This window comes from Sarcophilus harrisii, chromosome 3 (assembly GCF_902635505.1).
Source record: "Sarcophilus harrisii chromosome 3, mSarHar1.11, whole genome shotgun sequence".
Taxonomy (NCBI): domain Eukaryota; kingdom Metazoa; phylum Chordata; class Mammalia; order Dasyuromorphia; family Dasyuridae; genus Sarcophilus; species Sarcophilus harrisii.
In genome coordinates this window covers 538,921,408-538,940,561 of record NC_045428.1, presented here as the reverse complement: position 1 = coordinate 538,940,561, position 19,154 = coordinate 538,921,408, and the positions used below count along the sequence as shown (strand labels likewise).

At 39.9% G+C, this 19,154-nt stretch overlaps 1 long non-coding RNA gene across 1 annotated transcript in view; it reads right to left on the bottom strand.

Moving 5' to 3' along the window:
• LOC116422131 overlaps window positions 1-19,154 on the bottom strand; it is a 50,336-nt gene that overhangs the window by 12,529 nt on the left and 18,653 nt on the right. The window contains exons 2-3 of the long non-coding RNA XR_004232693.1: window positions 16,946-17,070; window positions 15,586-15,709 (exon numbers count right to left, since the gene is read on the bottom strand). This is a non-coding gene — a long non-coding RNA (uncharacterized LOC116422131). The remainder of the gene's footprint in view (window positions 1-15,585; window positions 15,710-16,945; window positions 17,071-19,154) is intronic.

The following is a 19,154-nucleotide window of genomic DNA, read 5'->3' as shown; positions in this document are numbered from 1 at the left end:
TATCCCCGAGCTGGCCCCTACTCTCAGTTCTATCCAAAGGAGAGTGGAGGGACATAGCAATGTTATCAGAGGAAGCTTCGCCACAGAGGTGAATGAATGAAAGTACCTTTTGTCTACCTCACTCTCTTGGAGGATAATTTCTGGCTATTGCTGTCCTGGTCGATTTGTTAGGTCTTCAGCCAGGAAAGCCTTTGGCTGCTCCCTGGATTACTTATTTTCTTCTTAAGCTGCATGATAAATCAAGCTGACAGATTGCCCCATCATAAAGTTTCCTGGGCAGGGGGAGTGGCCAAGTGAATGCTGAAGCTGGTCATCCCCTCTCTACCTCACCCCTTTGGGTTCCCTATATGTTTGAAGGTGAAGCCCCAAACCCTTTATTAATTAAATTAATATTTGTTAATTAAATTATTTTAGTTGATGATAAATTATTTTGTTGGATAATCATTAATTGAACAAATCATTGACAATTAATAATGTAATTAATTTTTAATTAAATGCTTCCTTACTGAGGATCTTTCTGAGACTCATTATCTGATACTCTGCTGCCTTGGAGTAGAAGATTGTGACCATGAACTGATCTTTCCTTGTGATTATTTGGCATGACTCCATGGCCAACACTCTGATCCCAATGGCTCAATGTCCAAATTTGTGGGTGGAGATAGAAAAGATGTAAGAGGTTAGGCCATACAGTCTGATCTCTGTGGAAGATTTATTGTGATTATGATGAATAATAACAAATAACACAAGATCAAAGAATCCAAGATTAGTAGGGCTGGAAGGAATCTCACAGGACAGCTAAACAAGACTCCAGTCTACCACATGTCTAATGTTAGGAATAACCTACTCCTTTGCAACCTAATGCCCTAATTGTTAATGTGTTTTCCCTTATCTGAGGGATATTTTATTTTTGAAGTTTCTTTCCTAGTTCTACCCTTTGGAACCAAGCAGAGCAAGTCTATCAAACTGATCTTCATATCAAACTGATCTTCATAAAACACTGGTTTGAACAGACATTCCTCTGCTCAATAAACGCTAGTAGCTCCCTACTGATGCCAGAACAAAATACAACAATAAAAGCTTTATATTCAGCTTTTAAAGCCTTTGATAACCTGGTTTCTTCCTATCATTCCATTTTTCTTACTCCCACTATCCCTCTGCTATCTATTGACACTACTCTTGTTGTTCTGGGTATTTTCATTTGCTATAACCTATGTCACTTTGGTAGTTCCCCTGTATTTCATCAAGCATTAGTTAAATTCTTTTTTTTTCTCAAGGATTTGAGGTTTACAGAGTACTTAACAATTATTATCTTACTAATAATGCCCCCAAAAGAAATTTAAGTTAGTCTGGCAACGTCTGTTCTTGATAAAGCTCAGCTTCCTCTTCCAGCTACTCAGTAGCCACTTCTTTATCAATATACTCTAGGGTTGTGCTAAGATATGTCTCAAAAGAAGGCAATGATTTAATGAACAGTGGCAATGCCACTAGTCCGGGTTTGCTTTCTTCTAATCTAGGGTTCTTGTCATGACTCAACTTCTGCCTCTCTATCACAATTATCAGGGGTTCTTCATATATTTCCTGAAGGGTCTTGGAAAAAGGAGAACTGCTCAGAAACTATCCCTTTCATGGTCTCCCAGGACCCTGTGTTTGGAGACAGAGAAGTAAAGGGAAGAAAATTCCAGAGATTAAGAATGCTTGGTGATATTGGGTGCCAACAGTTTAGGGAGAGAATCTATAACCCCCAATATCCTACTTTCTGTAAAAACTGTGAAAAGATGCTATCTTCTCTTAGCCAATGAACATTTTGAACAGATTAGATTTTCAGCAACTAAAAGTACATTTTGTTTCTCTTCACACTTATTTTTATAATGAGGGCAGACTCTGGTTATGAAATTGTTCACCAAGAATGAATGTGTTCATGGAGGAACCATGACTTCTCAGTCTTTCTTATATAAATAAGGGCAAAGAAACTGAAGTTTAACCTGTTATTGGTGAGACCCTAGGTGAAGGTATGGATGCACCTCAGATCAGTGCTTCCCAAGAGTCCCCCAGTCACAGTTTTGGTGTCAACCTGGCCCTTTTAAACAAAGTCCATATCAAAGTTCTTTCTATTGTTACCCCCCCCCCCGCCCCCACCTCCAGGAGCTGTCCAATGGAAGAAACCATGAGAAGCGGCATTCTATGTAATTTTGCAACATTTACTTTGGATTGTTTTGTAGTGGGAATTTCCTTTTACATTGTTATAGTTATTGTGTATATTTTTTCTTGACTCTGCTTGTTTCATTCTTCATCAGATCAGTCAAATATTTCCATGTTTTTCTGTTTTCATCTTATTTATTGCAGTTTTTTTCCCCAGCACAGTAATATTCCATTGCATTCATATGCTAAAATTGAGTTAGCCATTTCTCAACTGATAGACATTTTTTTTTGTTTCCAAGTCTAATGTCACAAAAATACTTCTATTTTTGTATAGTATTATGGTATATATGGAAACTTTGTTCTTATCAATGATTTTTGGTAATTTTTAACAGACAACCATACCTGTTAGATTACTTTTGAATCTAGAGGAAATGTGTTAATAAGGAAACCATTGAGTGGAGAGAGATGGAGACTGATTTGTTTGTTTCTCACTATACCCACTCATACCCAGAATTTCATAATATTAGATAAAACTTAGCCTCCTATATCCTCTCTTTACATGGGGATCTCCTGTGACAATGGAATTGAAATGTCTTTGTTCCTTCTTCCTGATTTTGTCTTTCAAGCTAGTTGGATCAGTTCAAGCTGATTTAAATGCTAGATAAAGCTATCAGTTCATAAAAATTTGTTAAGTATCTGCTATTTGCTAGGCCCTACACAAAAGATATGAAGTATGAAAAAGAAAGGCATTCTGTCCTCAAGGAGTTTACAATCTAAAGAGAAAGACAACACAGAAAAGGAAATGGAAAAGGTGGGATTGAAAGCAAGGTATTGAGCTTTAGGGCATGATGGAATCCAGTCCAAAAACTACAGCTGCTGGAAAATGAAGAAGTGCTTGGCCTGAAAGCCCCCTTAAAGGGGAAACATTGGGAATTTTTTTTTGTTCTGCCCTCCAGTCTTTAATTTAGAAGTGCAGAAGTACTGAGTATATTGATGAAGTGTGAATACCAAAACTAATGCAATCTTCCAGGATGATGAATATCCTGGGGGCATGAAGGGGTCCAGTCCAAAGGAGTGCAGCTGGTGGAAAGATTGAAAATGAAAAGTTGTGAGTTTCTAGTAGCTTTCTTGCTAGGATTGGTTTGTTAAGGCTACAGCATATCTTGCTCATTCAGCATTCTGTCTCTGTAACTTCCAAGTTTTGATGGGATTCCCTTTTCTGCTTCCTCATTATCCTCACACCTTATGACCAGCTAAGAGTTACTCTTCTCACCCTGGATTTGATAACTATTAATCTTGGAAAGCCTGTCCTTGCCCCCTGGAGAAGGAAGATCCTTCCCTCATTAGTCTCTCAAACTTCCTTCACTTGGATTTCAGGTAACCTTTGGTGGTCTTGCTATTTACTTCCCTCAGTCCTCCTGGAGATTTTCATCTCTCTTGCCTTAGAAACTCCTGCCCCACTTCACCTCTTCACTTTCCCCACCACCTTGGTCTGTTATCTCTGTCTTAATTAGTGCCTGAAACCAAACTATTTGTTGGCTATAACAGATTCAGACCAATCTTGGGTGCAAAGAAAAGATGATAATAAAATCTACCATTTATATAGCAAATTAAGCAAAGTGCTTTATATATGTTAACTCAATTGATCCTTACAGCAACCATGGCGGGTAAATGCTTTTATTATACCCATTTTATGGATGAGGAAACTGAGACATAGAGAGGTTAAGTGATTGCCCCAGAGATTCAGAGCTAGTCAAGTGTCTGAGACAGAATTCAAACTCAAGTCTAACTCCTAATCCAATGCTCTACCACTGTTCTATCTTGCTGTCTCTAGATGGAATGAAGTCCCCCAGACCACACAGCTGGTATGTGTGTAGGAGGCAGGCTTCAGACTTGTTTTCCTGATTCCAAATTCAGTGCCTATAGGAATTGTACAAGGGTCAAGCAATTACTTAATTAATCAATCAATTAAAAAGCATATATTAAACACTTGCTATGTGCCAGATAGGTACTGGTGATACAAAGACAAAGATGAAACTGTCTGGTACCTCAAGGAATTCATCTACATTGAGCTTCTAAGTATGAGGAACATGTTTTAAGGGGGTGTACAGAATGTATTAAACATATGGTTATAGGGAGAATAAATGAAGGGCAAATAGAAGAACCTCTAATTGAGCCAATGTGAAGGTGGTGAGGGACATAAAGGAATACTGAATAATTTTGGTGTCAAGGTGATAAGGAGGGAAATAGAGGATTTATAGAATATGTAGCTGGGAAAGAGAGAAGTGAGGGGTGAGTGTTGAATAGCAATGGAATTTTTTTTTATCTAGCTGGCTGTATATGACTAGCTAGGGTCTGGATCTCAAAAAAAGATGATATAACTTGAAGTCATAGCCTCTAAGAATCATAGATTTAGAGCTGGAAGAGACCTTTAAATTTAAGATACTATCAAGCTGTTAACTTTTCACAGCTAAGACCCATTGCTGAAAAATAAGCAAAGAAACCATACTACAGTTGAAGTAGAAGATGGTAAGAAAGAAGCAACTCAGTGAAATGTTCAACAGTAGAGAGTGGGAGCTGTCCAGCAGAGAACAACAGAGCCATTATGCCCTTTTTGCATATATTTCGTATGTTTGTATACATTCATGCTATCTCTCCCTTAGAATATAAGCCTTTTGAGGACAAGGACTACCTCATTTTTGTCTTCAAATCCCTAAAACCTAACACAGTGACTAGCATATTACAAATAGATAAAAATGCTTGTTGATTACTTGATTAATTGAACAACATGGAGGTATAAGAGTATGGGGAAGAAATTAGGTTTATAGTAAACCTTCATGTCTGTGCCTTTTCTTGAATACTGGAGGCACCTATTCTTGGAGCTTTATTTTGATCACTCAGAGATTTGATATCCTTTCAGTTTTGACCTCCAGGATGCACATTTTCCAGGTTGTTTAACTCTCTCATCTATAACTCTGTGTGCTGGGTATTCCTGCCAGCATTCCTCATCTTCCCCAATCCTTTCTATTGAACACCTCTGCAGAATATCTGGGACCCTGTCACAGAGGATAGATTTCAGCTGGTGCTCTCTCTGCTATGCTGCTGGAAAAGATTGCCATTTAGGGTGAAACAAGGAAGGTAGGACAATATCATGCTCTCTGGGGAGGAAATGGGGCCTAACATCTGCCAGTCACTGGGGTGCAATCAGAGCTAGTTAAGTAAGAGTTTACCATGTAGTCAAATCAAAAGGGCTTAGGAGGGAAGGAAAAGGACTTTTCAAGTGAAGATTCCAGGGTCAAGAAAGTCAGCATAAAATTAGAATAACACAATAAAAGAAAACAGCAGATGTTGTAAATGGGTCATCTGTCTTACATACTTTCACCATTTTGAATTATTATATATCAACAATATAATAGCTCTGACATTGTCTTCTGGACAATGATGAGAAAGCTAGGATTCTGAGCAGCTCTTCTGCCACCCCAGCCTAGTATACTGCCTCTCTTCCTCCCTCCCACTTTTCCTCCCTCCCTTTTTTCCTCCTTCCTTTTTTTCCTCCCTCATTCCCTCCCTCCTTCCCTCCATTTCTCTTCCCTTTTCTCATTTTTTCCTCTCTTTCCTCAATCTCTGTCTTTTTCATTTCTCTCTCTCTTTCTGTATTTTCCTCTCTGTATCTTTTTCTTCCTCTCCTTTCCTTTTCCATCTCTTCCTATCCCCTTCCTGTGACCCTCATTTCTGTCTCTTTTTCTTCTTTTAATATATCTTTTCTCCCTCTCTCCTTTTCTCTCTCATTTATGTCTCCATCTTTTGCTTTCTATCTCTGTCTTCTTTTCCTTCCTTCCTCTCTCTCTCTCCTCTTTTGGTCTTTCTCCTATTTCTGTTTTTTCCTGTGTTGCTTTCTTTCAGTTTCCGGGCTATATTGAAGTCAGAGAAAAAAGCTCTTGATCAATGGGAATTTCAACACTAGGACCCTCCTAGTCTGTCCCCTAAAAAATCCGTAAGAGAAAAAGTGTTGGAGGGAACTGGAGAAGGCATGGTGTTTTCAGATTCCTGAATGCTGGAAATACCTGAATCCTGTCCAAAGATAGGCTTGTAATACCCATTACTCATCACTTTTTCTCTGATTTCCCTCCAAGCTCTGTTGTTTGCTTTCCCCCTAACATGATGAATTACACTCCAGGCAGAGTAAAGATTGTGTTATATGCAACCAACACAAATTACAACTAATGGCCAGCTTTAGTTTCGGTTCCAAGGCTGGCTGTGGTTGGTGGCAGCATTTAAGAATTCTTTTTCTATCTACTTCATCCAAGCTTTCAGAGGCCATGTCCCCCATCTTCAGAGGATCATAATGCATTTCACTGAGTGGAAGAGAGACCTCAGATAATTCTATTTTCTTTTCAACCAATACTATAAGGTTAGTAGGGGAAAAAGCTAGAAAGGGGCTTGAGAGATCAAAGAATCATAGCATGTCAGAACTAGAAAAGCAGAGATAATTTAGTCCAACCTGTCCCTGGGCAGGAATCTCTTCTAGTTCATCCCTGACAAGGGGTAACTAGCCTCTGCTTGAAGACTTCTAGTGATGGGTAGTTCACTATATCATGGTAAAGACTACTCTACTTTTAAACAGCTCTAATTGTTGGGAAGTTATTGTCTACACTGTTCTGCTCCCTGAAGCTGAGTGGAATAAGTTCATTCCTTCTTCTCCATGGCAGGCTTACAATTCCTTTAAGCTGACTATGTCATTTCCCCTAAATATTCTTTTTTCTATAATTACTTTAACTTTTGATAGAAGGATATGGCTAATAAATCAATCAATTAATAAGCATTTCAAATTGATTAATATGTGCCAGCCACTACAGAGAGAGGAATGATGTGCCAGGTACTATGCTAAGCTCTTTAAAAATATTATGTCATTTGGTTCTCACAACAACCCTGCCCCAGCAAGGTAGCTGTTATTATTATCACCCATATTTTCCTATTGGGGAAACTGAGGCAAACAAAGATTAAGGGGCTTGCTGGGTCTCACCCAGTTAGTAAGTATCTGAGGCTGGATTTGAACTTTGATATTTTCCTGACTCCATAAGAATAAATAAATAAATACCAAGTAATTTCAAGGAAATTTCAATGCTCACTTGCTTGAGCATCATAAAGGAATGAAGGAGTTTTATGAAATGGAGATGAGGAGGCTTGGGGAATAATCAGGACAAAAGCAAATATTAATTCAATTCCAGACTTCAAGAGGGGAGTGACATATAATGAGACTGGAAAAATAGGTAATATAAGATTGAAGCTCAGGGGAGAAACTGAGGCTGGATATGCAGATCTTTGAGTCATTCTGCGAGTCATTTGCATAGAAATGAAAAATTATATCCGTGGATGCTAAAGAGATCAGTAAGAAAGAGTATAGAAAGATCAGGTAAGGGTCTTAGTGCTGAACCTTGGGGAAAACATATAAAGTTACAAGGAATAATATGGATGACAAATCGATAAAGAAGACTGAGAAAAAGCAGTTCTACAGTTATAGGTAGGAAACAATTGTGTCAAATGGAGTAGAGAAGTTGATAAGGATTCCCCTCCCCTCCCCGCAAAAGATGATCATATCTGGCAATTTAGCAATCATTGGTTGGTTTAGATAGAACAGTTTCAGGGAACAAGCATTGATAGAATGCCTCTGGTGTGCCAGGTGCTGTCCTAGGTCCTGAGAATACAGGAGCAAAATGATGGCCGTTCTCTATCTCATGGAGTATACTTTCTATGAGGGGAAACAACATGTGAGTACAATGAAAAGGGCAAGAAAGAGTGGAATAGTCACACTTTAGGGATTAGGTTGATAACGGTGAGCAAAGAGGAGATTGTGCTGCCAGGTGGGAGCCTATGATTCAGATGTCCCAATATTCCATAGTCTGACCAGGATAGAAGACATGGGGACTGTCTTTCAACTCCCCTTTTATTTTACTCAGGGATAAGAAACCTCTTTGACTTTTTAAGACCTTCAGGGGGAAAAATTCTATAGTCTCTCAGCTGCTCATTCTGCTGATCAGCAGCCCTCAAGGTTCTTCCTATAATCCAGCCGAAATGTCTTCTGCTTCTGATTCACTTTGACTGTTTCCTCATGAAAATGAATTAGTGGGGGGTGCTGTGGGGGTGGAGCCCTGGATAATATCCTTGTGTGGTGTGGAAGCTGTAGCAGCCCTCAGGACTCAGTGCCTAGTCTTCATAAATTGCTGGCCCGTCAGAGAATACCAGGCATAGTAAAGGCGGCCCTTTGAATAGGGCTTAGGGGGCCAATTCTTTACAGCCAAGGAGATGCAGTCAGAGAGAAACCAATTATGTTCATTTATCTCTAAATACAAAGCTTAGGGCGAGCAGAGGGCTGCAAGCACCTGGAGCTGAGCTCCTGGCTGTCCATAGAACACCAGGTTCCAGACACTTCGTCTTTTATTTTCATTGGGTCAAAAGCTACAGACATGAGGATTTTTCTTCTCTGGTCCATTGACCCACCTCCCTACCCCCTTAACCTCTTTTTCACAATAACTTGAAGGAGAACTTGCAATTTATGTCCAAATACATAATTAGAGGCTGCTGTTTTAAGAGAGCCCTACATTAAGAAAGGAGGCAGGAAGAATAGTGTAGCCCTGATAGACGTGGGGAGGAGTGTCTTTATCCCTCTTCCATTAGCACTGATGATTGCATTCTTCAGAGCAAGGCAAACTATTTCCTTCTTTGTAGGGCTAGAAGGGTAACTCTGAGTGGTTGGGATTTGTTTCTCTAATGCCATCAACTTGGCCCCCATTACAGTTCGTTCTTTTAATGTTCCTCACTGATAATTAAGGCTCCAGTATAATTTAGCCAGATAACATCTATTAGCTTTTGTTCAAAAGGATTTTTATTGAGAAGAAAGAGGAAGGAAGGTGTATGCCACCAAATGCCACATTTGGTGGCATAATTTCCCCTATACCACCTTAGTGTATAATGATAGTGAGATCAAACTTAAAGAGTTGCTTGAGTGACAACATTCACTTCATTAAATTCATAGTCCTCTTGATAGATGTTTTTTAGAAGCTTTTAGAAGCTAATGCTGTCTCATTCACTGATGGGACAGATCCCACAGATCATTCCTCGGCGGCACTGGTGCCTTTTTGGTGCTGTTGGCAGCTCTGGCATAGACTACCATTCCTAGGTGTCTGGTTCTTAGACCTTTGGGATTTTAGGTAATTTGTTTCCAATATCTAAGACAGGAAAAAGAGATACAACAGAGGCAGAAGGAATAGCAAGACATTTGCTCAGGACTTCATTTCCAACCCAGGTGAGGAGAATAGACAATTGACTCTCTCTCCCTACTTGAAACCTTATATATACCTTCTCATGCAAATTCATATGGGATAGAAAAAGACTGCTAATTCTGAGGCATTCTCTTGTCTGCACACTTAATCCAAGCTCAGCAGCTAATAAAAAACCCATATAGGAAGAGGACCAGATACAGTCATAGAATACCTGTGCAGACTCTTACATCCATGTGGAGGATTGCATCGTACTAAAGTTATTGCACATACTGCATGGGGGCTGGGTTCTCATTGGCCAATCCTCCATTACAATAAAAAAGAGGGATATAAAAAAGGAAGGAAGGAAGAACTTTGGATATAATAGACATTTATTTTATGTTTGTTGAATTAAGTTGAGGGGAAAAGAAAAGCAAAGAGGAGAAAGAAGAAATAATTGCCCCACTTAATAGGACTTTGCCATTTTCAAGCATTTTCTTGATAGTACCCTTATGATGTTAGTGCTTATTGTTATTATACTTCCCAATGAACAGATCAGTAAACTGATCAAAATATCTTTCCCAGGGAAGGGAGAGCCAGGAAATGTTGAACTTGAGAGTTGAACCTAGATCTTCTTACTTCTAGTTCTTTCCCTTTCAAAGGCATAGTGCCACCCATATTGGAAGAAAAATCCCTATGACTTTGGAAGGGAGAAAGGAAAGTACATAGGGTAGCCATAAGTGCCTACATGCCATTTTGATTTTGAAAGAGAACTAAAATCCAAAGCCTGCTCTGGGAAGGGAAAACTGCCCCCAAGGAACTAGAAGACTGAGGTTTTACCATAGAGATAGAGGAGATTCTCAAATGTTTCAGCCAGAGTGATAGGTATTCTGAAGCCTAGGACAAATTCAATTGAAAGAAAGGGATAGGTAGATATAGAAGTTAATTTTCCTTATGCACAGGAAAGGGTAGTTTGTTTCCTAGAAGGTCAGTTCCCAATTTCCACAAAATGGCTGACTTTCAACGACTTTCCTTTCTCCTTTTCCCTTATTCCCTCCCACCCTCACTCTACTCTCAACAACTTTCCTTTCTCCCCTTCCCTCATCCTTTCCCATCCTCACTCTGGGAAAGTAGTGGGAAGCAGCAGGTGGGGGCCTGTGAATAGAGAAGGACTCTATGATATGCTATAAGATGGGTGGGCCATTCAGGGGTAGTGCCTCGGAGTGCAGACATGGGAATAGCAGGCCAGAGGGCTGTGCAGAGAGCATTCTATCTTCTCTACCTCCAGGACAAAGCCCTGTTCATCCTGCCTTAGTTATGCTTTGCTCTCTGCCCATCCTTTCCCAGGCTTTAATGTAAAGGCCACAGTGGGCTCTATGCAATTAGCTGAAACTGAGCATTCCTTTGGAATTGTGTCTCAATCCCAGCAACAACCTCCTCTGGCCCATTAGAATCGGATTGGATTGGGAGGGGGCGTGTAGGAGGAGGGAGAAGGGAACAGGCTAATGCAATGGATAGAGCCTCCCCCTGGCGCATTAGGGCTAACCAGTAACGCTTTATGGAATGATTACTGCTCTGGGTTTGGCAATAACGAGTTAAGTTACTGGTTGCTAAATGGTCACCTAGGGAAATGGCGGGGGCCCTGCTCTGCTTTGCACAATAGATTTCCAAGCAGAGAAGAGAGATGGAAGTGATGTGGGAAGTGTGCACCATGGGCTGACATAGCCAGCTGGGGACAGGAGAAGGCCCCCAGGCCCAGCACAAACAAAATCCTTTGTTTCCTTTCGCCGGCAGAATCCATCACGTAAATGACTCTCGAGGAAGCCGAATGTTCCCTTTCCCGACAACAGAAAAGTTACATAAAATCTATTTGTACTGATTTCCTACATCAGGTAAATAACTCGGCTTACTAGGCGTAAGTTGATAAGGTTACAAGAGGAAGAGAAGAATAAGGAGCCCGCTGTGTGCTATTAATCACATGGGGACTATTCTCACTTGGGAGGGTGGGGGAAGAAAGGCAAGGGTAGGAGTCAAGGCTGATAATGAGATTTTTTTTTCTTGGTATGTTCAGGTTTGTCATCATACACTTATTTCTTAAGCCACAGATAAAATTCACATTCACATCTCGCTAAAGTTGAACTTTAAAGAATAATAAACACACACAAAACGATGAATTCATTAAATGGAAAAAAATCAACAATGCTGGCTTAGGCTCAGAGATAAGTCTGTGCTAAAGATGAATAAGATTCATTCTTGCAACAAACATTTATTAAACACATACTATGTGCTGCTGGGGTGGGGGGATTATAATGAGTACATGCATGAGTGGAAAAGAAAATCCATTATTAGGAAATGTACTATGTGCCAGGCACTATACAGGTACCTGAGATGTAAATAGAGAAATAATAATAATAACAATAACAACTAACATTTACTTAGCATTTACTGTGTGGCAGACATTATCCTAAGCACTTTATAATGATTATATCATTTGATTCTCACAACAACTTTGGGAGGTAGGAATTGTTATTATCTCCATTTTACAGACTAGGAAACTAAAGTAAACAGGTTGAGTTTGCCCAGGGTCATGCAGCAAGTAAGTATCTGAGGCTGGATTTGAATTTAGGCGTTCCTGACTCCAGGTTCAGGGCTTGTTCCAGCTCATCATATAGCAAGGGTCCTCAAACTTTTTAAATAGGGGGCCAGTTCATTGTCCCTCAAACTGTTGGAGGGCTGAACTATAGTAAAAACAAAACCTTTGTTTTGTGGGCCTTTAAATAAAGAAACTTCAAAGCCCTGGATGAGGGGGGATAAACGTCCTCAGCTGCCGCATCTAGCCTGAGGGCAGTAGTTTGAGGACCCCCTGAATAGAGAATCAGAGACAGTTCCAGTTCTCAGAGAGTTTATATTCTAAAAGGAAACAATGTATAGAGAGGAGTGGTTTCCCATAAAGTCAGTTTGGGTCTTGGGAGACTTTGGGAAAGTCAGCAAAGCCAAAAGGCTTGTGACACGATGTTTCCAGAAGCAATGACAGTATAAAATTGATTATTATTCCCAGAATTGGAGGTGGTTGAGAGAGAGGGTGGATATCAGATTACATGGGTAAAACCAGGGCAGATTTCAAGGAGCCAGGGGCACATGTGGAAAGGAACAGAAGCATTGTCTGGGAATTGTTAGTAGTAGTGGGTTTGGTGAGTTTGCCCTCAACGCATCCACCAGCCGAGATGGCTTATTCTCAGACTAGAGTCTCAAAGCCAAGAGGATTAACTCTTGGGGAAGGAGGGAAAAGACTGGTGAGTGAGGAGGGAGAATTGTTGGAAATTTGATTTGGCTAGCCCTGTTCTAATGGGGAAATGGGTGGCAAAGTACATGATAAGCTGTTTGAGGTTGATAGTTAGAAGGGATGTGTGTGTACATGTATATATGTGTATATATATTTATCTATGTTTGTGTGTGTGCAAAATATTATATATAAGGGTGGTAACCAACTGAAAAAATCAAATCACCCAGCCTCATTTAAAGTAAGTAATATTGCGCCACTGCTCTGATACATATATCAGGTGAGAACAAGCTTCAGTCAATCAATCAAAGGCTTTTGATTAAGTATGAAAAGTCCTTGGATGAATTGGAGATGTTGACAAGAAGGATGTTCAGATTCTCTAGGAAACTCAATCATGCCCTGATGGTCTTCTATAATATAGAAGACCAGTTTGACTTTAGCCTCAGCTTAGGTTTCAAACACAATGCATTGGCCTGAGAAGGACTCTACTTAGTAAGTATCCCTTTCTAAAAGCTGATTGGGGCAGCTAGGTGGTGCAGTGGATGGAGTGCCAGATTTGAAGTCAGAAAGACTTGCCTTCCTGAATTCAAATATGATGTCAGACACTTACTAGCTGTACTACCCTTGGCAAGTCACTTAACCTGTTTGCCTCTGTTTCCTCATGTGTGAACTGAGCTGGAGAAGGAAATGGCAAATGACTCCAGTATCTTTGCTAAGTAAATCCCAAATGGAAGAGGGGACAAAGAGTTGGAGAAAATTTAATAACAGTAACAACAAAAATGGATTATATCTGGTTGATTAATCAACTGATAATCATTGGGAGAACTTAGCAGAATGGAGATTTGAGATGATAACATTAGAAAGATACTTCATCTCCTCGTGATCTCCTCTAGAACCCTTAGAGAAGTTATAATAGTCATGCTCTGAGAATTGGATTCATCAGTAGGAGTTGGGATAAAGACCCCCAGAGTTCACAAGTGCTATAGGTAGGTATAGAACAAGTTTTGTCCTTTAAGGAGCTTATAGTCTAATAGGAGAAAAGAAAAAGTAGCCAAGTGACAGGACTAGTTGAGAAATTGAGATAAGTGCAAAAGAGAAGTTCAGAAAAGGTGCTGAGAGACTCAAAGAGGTAAAAAATCACTTTAATCTGAGAAAGCTTTTTGGAAAAGGTAGCTGAATCTTGAAAGAAGGAAAGGACATTAACATACATGGATCATAGAATCATAGATTCAGAACTGCAAGATATCTTAGAAGTCATCAAATTCAACCTTAGGATTTGCTAGATGAGGAAACTGAGGCACAGTGAGATTAATTAATTTGTCCAAGATCACATAGTTATTGAGTGTCTGAGGAGGATTTGAACCATTATCCCCTTGACTCCAAGCCAGTGCCCTCTCCTGTATGTCATGCTAATGCTGTATGGGAGATTGAGTCCATTCCAGATGTGGGGAATGATGTACTCAAAAGACCCAAGACAGAAAGAAAGAGAATGGGACAACATGTTTAATTGGGATATAAATTGTGTGAAAAGGCATACTCAGAATAAAACTAGACAAAGGATAACTGAATGATGTAGTGGATAAAGCCCTGTCCTTGGAGTAAGGAGAATTTGAGTTCAAATCTGACCTCAGACAACACTTACTAGCTGTGTGACTTTGGGCAAGTTACTTAACCTCAATTGTCTCACCAAAAAAAAAGTTAAAAAAGAATAAAACTAGACAAGTAGATTGGAGCCAGGTTGTAAAAGATCTTGAATGTCAACATTAGATATTTTCACTTTCTTTGATCAATATGGCATCAATAAGGGTTTTTGAGTCTGGAAATGGCATTATTGGAGCTATGTCTTACCAAGATTACACAGGCAGCTGTTTGAAGGATGAACAGGATATGGAAGACACTGGTACAATGGAAAGGCAGGTGGTTTTGGGAACAGCATTCTGGTTCAAAATCTCATTTCTGCCAAGTAGTACCCCGTGAGATCTTGGGCAAATTAATTACCTTCTCTGTCTCAGTTTCTTCATTTGTAAAATGAGAGGGTGAAGTAGATGGTTTTTGATTAGTGAACCTTCAGGGATTCAGGACTCCAAGGGGAAGAACCACATAGTCTAGTTGAGGAGATGACATGAGCTAAGGTGATGCCAGTGAGAATGAAGGGGAGGGAACACAATGCAGAGTTTTCCTATATGACCTATTGGATATGGAGCATGGTGGTGAGCAAGAGGGAAATGTCAAAAGAGGGTCTGAGGTTTGGAACCTGGGGGATTGGGACATAGCTAGAGCATTGAACTTGGAGTCAGGAATGATGCTTATTAGTTGTGTAACTCAGGGAAAAACATTTAATTTCTACTTGCCTCAGGTTCCTTATCTATAAATGAGGATAATAACAGCCTTTACCTTCCAGAGTTATTATAAGGATCAAATGAGATACATTCAGTATAAAGTGTTAAGCACATAGTAAACTCTACATAAATGTTAGATATGGAGATTAGTATTGCCATCAGTGAACAGGCTAAAACTAATTTACAAGCACATATAATTCAGAAATTCTCTGGACAAATCAACTTTCATCAGAAATTCATATATTTTGTCCAAAAGAATAGAAATAAAAAGAATCCCATTCACCTTTGTAGAAGCAGAGGTCTATTAATATAGAACATATTATAAAATATTAGATTTTTAAAAATGTGTTGCTGATTTTTTCCTCTTTTTTAAAAAATTATTTGTTAAAATAGATGGCTTTCTGGGAAGGGCATGGGAAAATACAGGTTATATAAAAACAAAATATCAATAAACTCCATATTTTGGAAATTAAAAAAGAGAAATTCAATTTGATTTTTAATCTTTATCTTCATTCAAGACCTAGCCTAAGCTTTTCTTCCTCTAAGATTTTATGAGATTGACCCTATGTACCTTTGATATTTGCTGTTTGTTCTCTCCTTCAGGATATATGTCTCTTCTCCCCTCCTGGACTGTGTGTTTCTTGAGATCAGGAACTCCCTCCTTGAAGGTCTTCAAGAAGAGTCTGAAAGGCAAACTGTTGTCTATGTTATAATGGGAATTCCTTTCCTGAGTAGATTAATTTAACTAGAATGTTGTTGAAGTCCCTTCCAACTTTCAAATTCTGTGATTCTGTAATCTATGTCTTAGCCATCTTTTTCTAGCTCTGGAAAAGATTTGGTATATAGCAAATGGCTTGTCTAAGTCATCCTAAAAGTAAACAACAGAGAAGGGATCCAAATTCAGATCATCTGGTTTCAAACCTAGTGTACATTTCACTGAATCATAAAGGCTTTCCCCAAATTATTACAAGATTCCTCACCCAAGGCAATCAACTTTTCATTTCTCTTCCTTTCAACTGACCATTCAACCGCCATTTTGAAATGTACCTCTTTTCACCTCTACTTCACAGAATTATGTCTACATTGGTCTCTCTCCTTCTCTCTCTTTTTCCATTCTTCCCTCCTACCCTCCTTCCATCCTTTTGTCCCTCATCCTCTCTGTCTCTGTGTGTGTCTCTCTGTGTCTCTGTCTTTCTCTCTCTGTTTCTCTGTCTTATCTGTCTGTTTCTGTTTGTCTATGTGTCTATCTATCCTGTGCATGCATAATTGCTTTTATATTGTCTCTTCTGTTAGAATATAAGCTCCTTGAGATCAAGTACAATCTTTTTGTCTTTCTTTGCACCCCCTAGCACTTAGCACTGGTGTGTAGGACTTAGCATTGACTGACTGACTTATTGACCTTCAGGAAGTCTTTCTTTATCTCCCAATTACTAGGATCATTCCTCACCGACTTTCCTGTATTTATCACTTTTATATGGAAATCTTGTGATCACTGATTGTATGTATCCTCTCTGAGGGGAGAGACTATTTTTTATTTTGTCTTTGGGTCCTCAGAATGGCACCTGGCACATAGTAAATTTAATAAAAGTTTCTTAAATGATGGATTGATCCAATCCCTTCTGTCACTGAGGCTAACTGAGGAGGCTAAAGCTTGGTACAGCCCCCAGCTCAGGGATGAGAATCAAGAAGGGGATTAATTAATGCCTGTTGATTGATGGAGTGGTTAGAAAACTTCATGGTCCCTCTCCACTTTCTCCTCTTCCCAGTAGTATTGTGGAAGTGGCTTATTGCTTTTTAAACAACACCCTGAGAAACTGCTGAGATAACCCACATCTGGATTTATTTCATCCTTTCCTTAAAGGTAAACCCAGGAGAGATTATCATCGCATCATCATGGTAATTACAATAATTATAGAATTATGTTAGCTTACCATATCATTATCACTCCTCATACTGGTGCACGGGAGATACATGGGGTCTGTTATGAATGCTGACAGTTTGTCCCGAAGGTCTTCCCCGCCTGGTGAGTGATGATGAAGAAGGAATCACCACAGGACTGCCAGTAGAATGGTTGAGATCAGAGAGGGAGGAAGACACTTTCCCACATACACAGCAGTCTCTCTCTCTCTCTCTCTCTCTGTCTCTAACTCTGTCTCTTTCTTACAAACACATACAGAGACACATAAACACCCACAAAGTGTGTCATTTGTGTTATTTCTTTTTCTCATAGGGCTTGGGACTGGATGCTGCAGGCTCCTTTGGCACCATTTACTTTCAGCTAAGACCCTCTCCACCTTCCCCTTGCATAGAACCAATTCAGATCCTGGTAGCAGATGAGGACTTTACTGAGGAGCAAAGTCACAGGGAAGCTGCGGCATCCCAGGCTTTGCTCTAGGCTGCCTTGGATATTTGACTTGCAGAGGAGGAGGAAGGCTTTCTACCCACAGTGGTACTCCAGTCTGCCAGTCATGTCACCCTTGGTTCTTGACCACCCAGGTTGCCACACCAAAAATGGTTCATTCCTATGGAACACAATGTTTAGCCAACTCCAGGCCAGACCACATTTTACAACCCATCTAGCTGTTTAACTTGGCTATTATGCCATCTATCCCAATATTACCCCGTTTCTCTCCACTTGGTATAATCACTCCCTGGACTCAACCTCCAGCAATCATGCCCCCAGTCCTGGGGGGAGCTAATTCTTTCAGATTTAGAACTCCAACCATGGAGTTGATCTGCCTAGATTAGAGAATGAATATGTATATATATATATATATATATATATATATATATATATATATAAATTCACCTAGCCCATTTTATGTAACTAATCATGATTGACATCCCATGCATCCCATGTTGTATCTGGGAATCATGCCATCTATAGTCAGGTAACACAATGGATTAAAATTGGACATGAAATTAGAAAGCTCTAAGTTTAGATTCTGTCTCAGACATTTCTTAATTCTATTACTTTGGACAAATCACTTGTTCCCCCTGAGCTTCACCTTTTTGATGTGTGAAAGAAGGGACTTGGATTAGATGGTTTCTAAGCTTACTTCCTCATGATTTTATGCTCTTGTTCTGGGCCCAATAATGAAATCAGTACTACCATTGATCCTACAAAGGGTGTGGTGATTGATCACCTATGGATTAACTCACCATTTCTATGATTTCCCAGACTAAAACTTCCTTTCTTGACCACCACTCTCCTATAGGTATTGCTACTCTCTATTAGACTATAAACTCTTTGAGATCAGGAATGGTTGCACTTTGGCATTTGCATCCCTGGTGCTTAGAATAGTGAGTGGCGTAAAATAAATGCTTTTTCCTCCCTCTCTTCCTTCATTCCTCCCTTCTTTGCTTCCTCCCTCCCTTTCTTTCTCCCTTATTTCTTCCTTCCCTCCTTCCCCTCTTCCTCCTTCCTCTCTCCTTTCCTGGATACCTTTCGTTATTGCTATGGGACAAGCTGTCCCAATTCCTCAAATAACTACACCCCCCTAGGAGAGATTACTCCTTCCTCCCTCCCTGCCAAATGAATTTCTCCCAGGTGCTGGAGTCTCTGGTTAGCTTCTCCTAAATAGGTAACCCCTGTAGGACTTACAGAGAATTACAAAGAATGTCAGAAGGCTAGAAGGGTCCTTAGAGACTGTTTAGTGAGCCCCCTCTTTTTATAAAGGAGTAAACAGAGCCCCAGGGAAGCAGAAAAGATTTGCTTAAGGTCACTTTGCTGGTTAGCATCACAGCTGGGCTTAATCATGGCAGATATTCCTATGGTGCATTAAGGTTGATGAGGCATTATTCTTTTGAGCCTTTGGGTATTATCATCCTGGTTTTACTGCTGAGGATAGGATGCTAAGAATCCGAAGACTTAAGTGATTTTCCCATGCTCAAACTGCTTCTTGGTGCCTGAAGTGGGTTTTGAATACAAGACTTCCATTCTTTTTCTCCATGTCTTTTGGCTCCTCAACCTACACTGCCTCTTCCCATTGGCTGCTGGCTTATTCTCATGGCTCTAAATGCTAGATGAAGCAATTAAAGGGAATTCCAGATCCCCTAAGTTAGTCACATTTTCTATTTTCCAGCTAAACTGGCTCTGTTCCTATGCATGGGTTTCTCCTCTCATTTCCATGTCTTTGC